An 8,088-nucleotide genomic window follows, 5' to 3' on the forward strand; every position below is an offset into this window, starting at 1 on the left:
CATGCTTGAGACTCCATCCTCATTACAAGGCTCTGTTGTTACACATAGCTCTACAGTGTGGTGGCTGTCTGTTGCAATAAAACATTAAAAAGCCTATAGTATTATTAGAAAATTTTTCAGAAATGCCACAGGGTTTGATCACAATGAAAAAGGGCAAAAGCCATTTTAAAAAATATATTTGCAAATTGCAGATACAGTATTGCCAATCCCAAGCATTCAAAAATGATGAGATTGGCTTAAAAGTGATAAGGCTTTATTTGTTTTTAAAATATATTTTGGGTTCTATTTACTTGCCTTGCACTTTCTGAAACTTTAGGTTGCAGTAACTTCATTTTTTCAAGTTTTTCTCTGTAACCATAAGGGCTAGATTTTTTTTAAAATGAGCTCAGATTCTCATGTAACCTCTTGAACCCGATAGTTGGGGCTTAAAGAACAACACTAAATATCAGGAGACTTGTACTAAAATTGCAAGTACTGCAATTGGTAATACTACAGACATTTACATTCATAGGCTCACTAACACTTTTTTCTCTTTTTCAATGAAAATAGCTGAAAGCAGTGCATGTGCTGTAATAATGATCAGCTTCAAACACTGAAATTACAATATTGGAACATAGCATTGGCCCATTTTTGAGGAGGTTCTTGAGAAAACCAACCTTCCTAATTCCCCACATGCCCATTCTCCAGAACCAAGTACTCACCATTCATGTACCAAAGTGCTCCCATTCTTCTCCATAGACAAGGCACCCCAGCTGAACTTCATCTCCCCATGATGCACTGCAGCCACACAACTGCCATGTTTCACTGTGGTGCATCATGGGAAATGTAGTCCTACCAGGGAGTTCTTCCTATAGAGAACTGGAGTTTGAGGCACCAGAATGACAACTCCCACAAATCACCAGAATTGAAGTTTTTCAGTTTTCAGGTGTTCAGCTTTTCAATTAAAAAATTTAAAGTTCCATGGAAAATTGGATATTTCTAATAATTCCTCTGATATTTGGGTCCAAAAAGCAACTAGTCAACCAAATCCACAGTACAGCCCTGATTCTCTCTGACACAGCTCTACCTCAGAGCATGTAAACCTAGTTTTCAGGAAAATTACTGTGTCTCAAATTTTTAGTGTCACAATATGATGATGTTTTCCCATAGCCATCTCTACCTTTAGCTCTTTTACTTTTTATCCCTCAAACCATGCTCTTTTGCTAATAAACTTATTTTGATTTCTTATAAATCATCAGTACCATGTAATTTCAGTGAAGTGTATGCTTCTGGAAAGCTGATAGGCTGGAATGTTTCATTATCTCTGCAAAGGCAACAAACCTAACACTTTCTTTATGAGGGTCCAGTGAGAGGACCTGGTCCCTGCAGAAGCATGATTTGGGGGCAAATTTGGGACTGGCAGGGTACTAAGTTCAACCTGCAAGAATAACCAGGTTGTGGAAAAGCCAGGGTGAGGCTTGTGGGCTGCTGGCAGGCTGTTGGGATTGGAGTTCTGGACCAAAACTGCACAGCTATAAGACATCCAGGGTTACAAGTACAGCGTTTTGTATCCGCGGATATCCGCAGACCATTTTTGTGGATTGCAGTGCGGATGCGGATACAAATTTTGTATTGACACAGAGCTCTGCGGCACACACTCACCCGAATGGAGCGGCTGTCATCCAGCTTGCAAGCTCCAGCTCAGCTCTCTGAATCCCGCAGCAGCATGCTGGGCATTCTGGGAGTTGTAGTCCTCAGCTTGCTCAAAGGGAGGAGGTAAACAACAACTCCCAGAAGGGAGTGAGCCAAGCACCATTTTGAAGGTGAAGTTGTTCTTTAAATGAGCAGGTGGCAATGGCTGCATGCATTAAAGCCGCCGCAACTGCATAGAGGTGTTAGAGTTACCAATTTTCTGATTGCAGAAAACTGAACACCCTTGTCCGCCCCTTACCCTGCCCCTAGACTCACCTCTGCCCCGCCTCTTCTCCAGGGCCCCACGCACTCCATCCCCCATTCCTCAGTCACTTATTCTCCCCCACCCCCTCTCTCTCACTCATTTTCATTGGGCTGGGGCAGGGTGTGAGAGGGGGTGAGGGCTCTGGCTGGGGGTGCGGGCTCTGAGGTGGGGCCGGGGATGAGGGGTTTGAGGTGTGGGGTGGGCTCCAAGCTGGGGGGTGGGGCTCCAGGCTGGGAGGTGGGGCCCATGGGTTCAGAGTGTGGGAGGGGACTCTGGGCTGGGGCAGAGGGTTGGGGTGCAGGAGGGGTGAGGGCTCCAGCTGGGGATGAGTGATTTGGCATGCAGGAGGGGGCTCTGAGTTGGGGCCAAGGGGTTCAGAGGGTGAAAGGAGGTTGGGCACAGAAGGGGGTGAGGGGTGCAGGCTTCAGGCAGCGCTTCTCTCAGGCGGTACCCGGAAGCAGTGGCATGTCCTCCCCCCGCCCGGCTTCTATGTGGAGGTGCAACCAGGCGGCGCTGCGCGCTGCCCTACCTGCTGGTGTCACCCCCACAGCTCCCATTGGCCGGGAACCACAGCCAATGGGAGCTGTGGAGCTGGTGCTTGGGGTGGGGGCAGCGCGTGTAGGAGCCGGAGGAGGGGACATGATGCTGCTTCCGGAAGCCGCACAGAGCTAAGGTTAAGGCAGGCAGGGAGCTTGAATGACCACCCTGATTTTGGGGAACTACAGATATTGAGAGTAATTTCGGCCTTTGTACAAATAGGATCACTTGTCTAGGCCTTTTAGTTGTGAAGATAGCTATTCACAGTGTTATGCATCTTCAAGGATAACAGATGGTAAGTTGTGCACTCTCTCATAATACAAGAACCTGGGGAGACTCAAAATAAAAAAGAAAACTAATGAGAAATTTTTGAACATGAACACTCTTCCATGAGATATTGAGGCAAACACCTTCACAGAAAAGTCCACTAATTTAGTTCTTTTTGCTTCACCATAGACTTGTCACTGAATTCCCATTCCCTGTTTAATTTTGCAGCTCTCAGGGCAGTCAGAGTGAAGTCCTCAACTGTTACCACATCGATTTACCTCCCCTCTCAAATGAATCCCTAAATGTCATGGTTTTATATATTTTTAAAAAGCCATGAAAATCACAAAATCCATGACTCCCATGACATCTATGACAAGGGTGAAACCTTGTATGGATAAAAATAAACCCTGTCATAACATTTAAAACTCGTCATACTCCCTGGATAGTACTATAAAATTGAATGCACTCTGTAATGTACAGAATACTAGATAATAATCATTCAGAATTCTCTGTAATAAAATGATCTAGTCAGAATAGAATTAGCAAATCATTCAAAAATCATTCTTTCCATAGCTGCCTAACTTCCTATGAATGTGGGTTTATAATGTCTTCCACATTTGGAAATAATGCCTCAGCATCACAACATTTTAAATAGTTTGCTTTTATCAGTCCCTGCCTGCAGTGAGAACTGTGATTATAACTCTCACACCAATACTTGCCATGTATATCCCTTTCCTACTAATGCTGTCCTATTTAGCCTGGTTTTTTTAAAGTATTTACACACCACTTGGAAAAATACCAACTTTTTAAAAAAATGTGAATTTACACCAAGCATATTTAAGCTTCTCTCTCTGAAACTGAGTCACGCCAGTGAAAGCTCAAGGAAGGCATGCCAGTATGAAACTTCAACTGCTGCTGCTTATGACTTGAACAAGCTTACCCACCTTGATTATAAAGTGCTAAAAAGAGGAAGCCCCTGACAACTAACAAGATGGCACATAATTAAGAAAACCCACAGCAAAACACATTCCGGCTGGAAAAGAAAGTTCTTGGGCTCTGACTTTTAATTGCAGCACTGGGTAAAAAAAAAAAAAGATACTTAGGGAAAACAACTACAAAGTCAGTCTGTATCTGACCCAGTCTTCACTGAGGAGGAACATGCAAAAAAAAATCCGATTTCATTTAGGGTAAATCTCCCATATCACAAGAACAATTGGTAATACAGACATGCCTGGTATGTTCAACGTTCTAGCAAGCAAACTAGCAGCAACAAAAATGCAGTTTTCATGCAGCAATTTTTAGATCTTTTTTGTACCTCTGGAATTTCTGACCTTGTGTGTCTATTGGTAGATCTGTTGGGGGCACAGCAGTTGTATTGGTCCAGCTCTTTTTTCAGATTATTTTTAACTCACTATGAGGGACATCTTTGTGAGCTCTGAACACTTTTACAGCTGTTGGGATGCTAATGGGAACTTCATGTGTACCCAGCACAAGTGCTCTCAAGAAGAAAACAAATGTCAAACTGAGGTATGTGGAAGTTGCCATAAATATGTCTTTGAATGTTTACCATCTGGAACAGTAGATTACATTTTGACAAGAAGCTGGACTACCCTGTGGGCATTGTCTTTTAAACAGCCCCATCATTACAAGGGAAGGGAAAACATGATTTAATGTCCCCACTTTCTTCATAAGCTTTTCTGACGATGTTGGGCAAACTATTTTTCCATAGTAAAATAATAAAAAAGATGGACGTATATTTATCCAAACATTTTCTTAAAAGATTAGATCTGATGACCCATCTGACAGAAATCCACGGAGAAGGCAGCCTTATAATTAGACTGTGACAGCAGAATGTGCAGTGCAATTCACATTCCTGAAACTGCTGCACCTTGTCTTTGTTAGCAGGCTAAGCCATATCTTCATGGACAGAAGCTGTCTTAAGGGACTTCACATCAACCAAAAACGGGTAGAATAAAGTGAAGAAATCAAGTTTATTCCTTGTATAGAAGGTTTTAACACAAGCCTAGTTTGGTATTTTGTTTAAAAAAAACAAAAACCCTGCAAAAGTTTCCACTGCTCATTAGAAAGAAAAACTGGGCTGAGTGAAAAATCAATATGCTCCAATTTCTTCACTCAACCCCAGTCAGGTTATGCTGTCTTATTAGGCTTTAGCTAATACTCTCTTTAAAATTGCTGTGGGTCATTTATGAGGATACAGTCTTATTAAAGAATGTGTTTGAAAATACAAGCTGAGAACAATCTGTAAAGCAGCCAAACAGCCTGTTTTTTTTTTTTTTTTTAAAGTTGGTTTGAGGCAAAAATATATGTGCAACTTGAAACATGGTTTTATGGGCATCGTTACACAGTTGAGTGCCAAAATCACAAAGCACCAGCTATAAATCCCCTTGCTCAGCCTACTAAACGGATCTTATTTCAGAACAGATTACATACAGAATATCTCACCTGTATATGGTGAGGACAGTGTTAGATTTCTTTCATAAATGGGAGAAACCAATCATTCATGAGCACCACAGGTGTGAGAGAGTTACTGTATGGAAGATCTGTTATAGTGGCAAAAGGAAACATATAATTTAGTTACTCTTTAAGGGAAGACATTTTAAAGGATTTATTTTAAAATAAGCCACTTCAGCCTTCAGTACCTGTCAAAATAGAGAGACTAGAGGAATAAACTGGGAAGATTAATTCTAAAATATCCAGAATCTAATTTGTGATCACTTTTTAGGCTTTTTATTTAATTTGGTGGCTTTTTTCTCCCCAGATACCAGTGAAATTAATAGTCATTAAATGAAAGTGACAGTAAGTACTTACAGTGACTAATTTCTAATTAAATTTCTGCCTCTCTTCATGCCTAACGGTAAAAATCCCTTTACATTTAATTAACACTTCAGATAGCCTGTTTAGAATCTATAAATATAGGCAGCCTTTAATGATCCGTTATAGTGATGCTACTTAGTTTTCAGTGACTTGTAAAACTTTCACAAACAGATCTGCAAATGAATTACATCCATCTGCTCTGCTGCAGCTGCAAGCGCTGTATTACATTGTATTCTCTCACTTCCTCCTTTTTCTGCTTCTTTCCTAACTTTAAATCCATGTGTAAGCCGAGCTAACTATACTCCAATCATCAGGAGCCCAGCCAGGTCTCTATAAAGGAGTCTTCAAACTTTACAGACATATCAAATGTACTTTCAAAACATTTTGGTTCCTTTCACAATGAGGCAGAGACAGTCTACGCTGCCTAAAGGCAGTTAAGCATCTTGTCAGAATCTCAGAAAAACCATGCTAGGATTTTTTCCCCCAATAGTTTTCACTAATTCATTAATGTAAACATAGAAATGAAACTACTATTACAGCACTGGGGATCTTTCATTTACTGAAGGTTCTTAGCACGTGAGAGAGCGAGGGGGAGACATTAAGTAGTAGATACACTGCTCCAAAAGAGATTTTCTAATCTACACCTTCAAAAGCGTGACCTTAAATGCATTAAGAGTGTTAGTTCTATGAAGACAGCCAAGCATCAAGCTATGTTCGCAGTTATCTGTCAGCCATACAATAGCTGCATTGATAAGGCAGCAGCAACTGGCTTTGACAAGTGTGCTGTGCTAGCATTCCATTCAAAACCATGAGGGGGGGAGGCATTAAATGTCTTTTACTTTACCTGAACAAACTGCTTTTCTTTTAGCTGCTGAAAATGAATCCTCCCTCTTCTCCCAAAAGCTAAATAGCTCTTCTTTTGCTTGCAACTCACACTTGCAGAAGACCACACAGCTCCAGCAAGGCAGCCTCCGTTCCCTAATCCCCACTCGAATGTGATGACACACACTAACCCCAACCATCTGTTGAAACACGTCCTCAAGCACTCAGCACAGTGGTGTGTCAAGACGGGCTGCCCAATCCAATCGCTGGGGCTGGGTGTCTCTTAAGGAGCTGGAGGCAGAGACAAGGACAGAAACTGTAGCTCTGAGAACTCTTAGCAAAGTAACCTGAGATTTTGGGAGAGAAAAGGGCGGCTATAAAGTAGAAGTGGGAGGTGCTGGTGGGAAGGTAGAGGGAGTGGATTGTTCTGGTGGCCAGTTGTGTTATTTCTCACAACTCCTTGTATTCCCAAGGGACCATTGGGACCCTCACAGTAGGATGCACAGAAGCACAACAGCGACAGTAAAATCTTTTTATTGCCGGTCTATTGAGGGCAATCTCCTCTGAGACACACTTTCCTAAAAAGAGATAAAAGATGCAGCTTGAGATCCTGATAAAGTGTTAATGTGGGAGTCGTTTGCACGGAAATGTGACATTTGCATCTTGAAATCCAAACTCCCACCTTCCCATGATTACACTGTGGCTGCCTCTAGCATTCCAAGGGAAAAGAAGGGAGAGGCAGCTAAAAAGCATAACGTTTTTATACAGCATAGAGGTCTGCACTGTTTACCACAAGTCTATACTTCTCAATATTAAATGTCGATATGTGGATTTCTATTAATCTTAAACAGCACATTTTCAAGGGCTAAAAGTTGGTTACGCCTATTATTTTCAAAATTGTCTTCTTGAACATGCAAAGTTTTTGTAACGATTAAAACTAACAGCAATGTCTCTTCATTCTGTGATTAAAAGCACATTCCAAATAACTCATGGACTACTTTCCTTTAAAGTTTTATTTTCCAGATTCTGATCAAACCAGGACAGTGTCGTTTCCCCCTTCTGTTCCGGCTGACTCTCCCACCCCTCTCTCACACTCACTCTTTCAAATGGAGATGTCCTCAGAAATTTTAATTCTACAGAGATAATTTCCCTTACATGTAAGCATTCTATATCCAGTACATGCAAGTTCTCAGGCATCGGGATTTGGGATATCTGGGTTCTGTTCCTGGCTGTGACCTTGTGCCAATTTCTGTGCCTCAGTTTCCTATCTATAAAATGGGGGTAGTGATACTTCTTTACTTCACCGGGATGCCTTAAGGATAAATTCATTAATTTATGTGAGAAACTCAGATACTACTGATAAGTGCCCCAGAAAAGCCTATACAACAAATAAATGCTTCCTTCCTTGTTCACTGAAATAGGATGGTGAGAGAGAGAGAGAGAGAAACAAAACAAAAAACCACCCAAGGATTCTTTACTTTGTTACCAAGTGCCTGACTTGCAGTTTGCATTAAATCTACATTTCACATTATGACAGATGTTGCATTTCTTTGAACTGGGAAAGGAAAAGCTAAAAGGAGAAGTGTCATTCTGGCATTAAAGGTTATTCCAAAAAGTGCTAAAATCCAATGTGTAGAACGGTTTGCAACTGTAAACAGTTTTAATACACTCTGCACAGCCATCTAAAAGAG

General features: G+C 41.4%; 1 protein-coding gene across 2 annotated transcripts in view; it reads right to left on the bottom strand.

Annotated features, from left to right (window-relative positions):
* Positions 1-6,734, bottom strand: part of SULF1 (sulfatase 1) — a 173,715-nt gene extending 166,981 nt beyond the window's left edge. For both annotated transcript variants that reach the window (XM_054019242.1, XM_054019241.1), the window contains exon 1: positions 6,420-6,734. The gene's annotated coding sequence lies outside the window, so the exon portion shown is untranslated. The remainder of the gene's footprint in view (positions 1-6,419) is intronic.
* Positions 6,735-8,088: the final 1,354 nt, after the last annotated feature.

Source organism: Malaclemys terrapin, chromosome 2, assembly GCF_027887155.1.
Source record: "Malaclemys terrapin pileata isolate rMalTer1 chromosome 2, rMalTer1.hap1, whole genome shotgun sequence".
In the NCBI taxonomy this organism is placed as follows: Eukaryota; Metazoa; Chordata; order Testudines; family Emydidae; genus Malaclemys; species Malaclemys terrapin.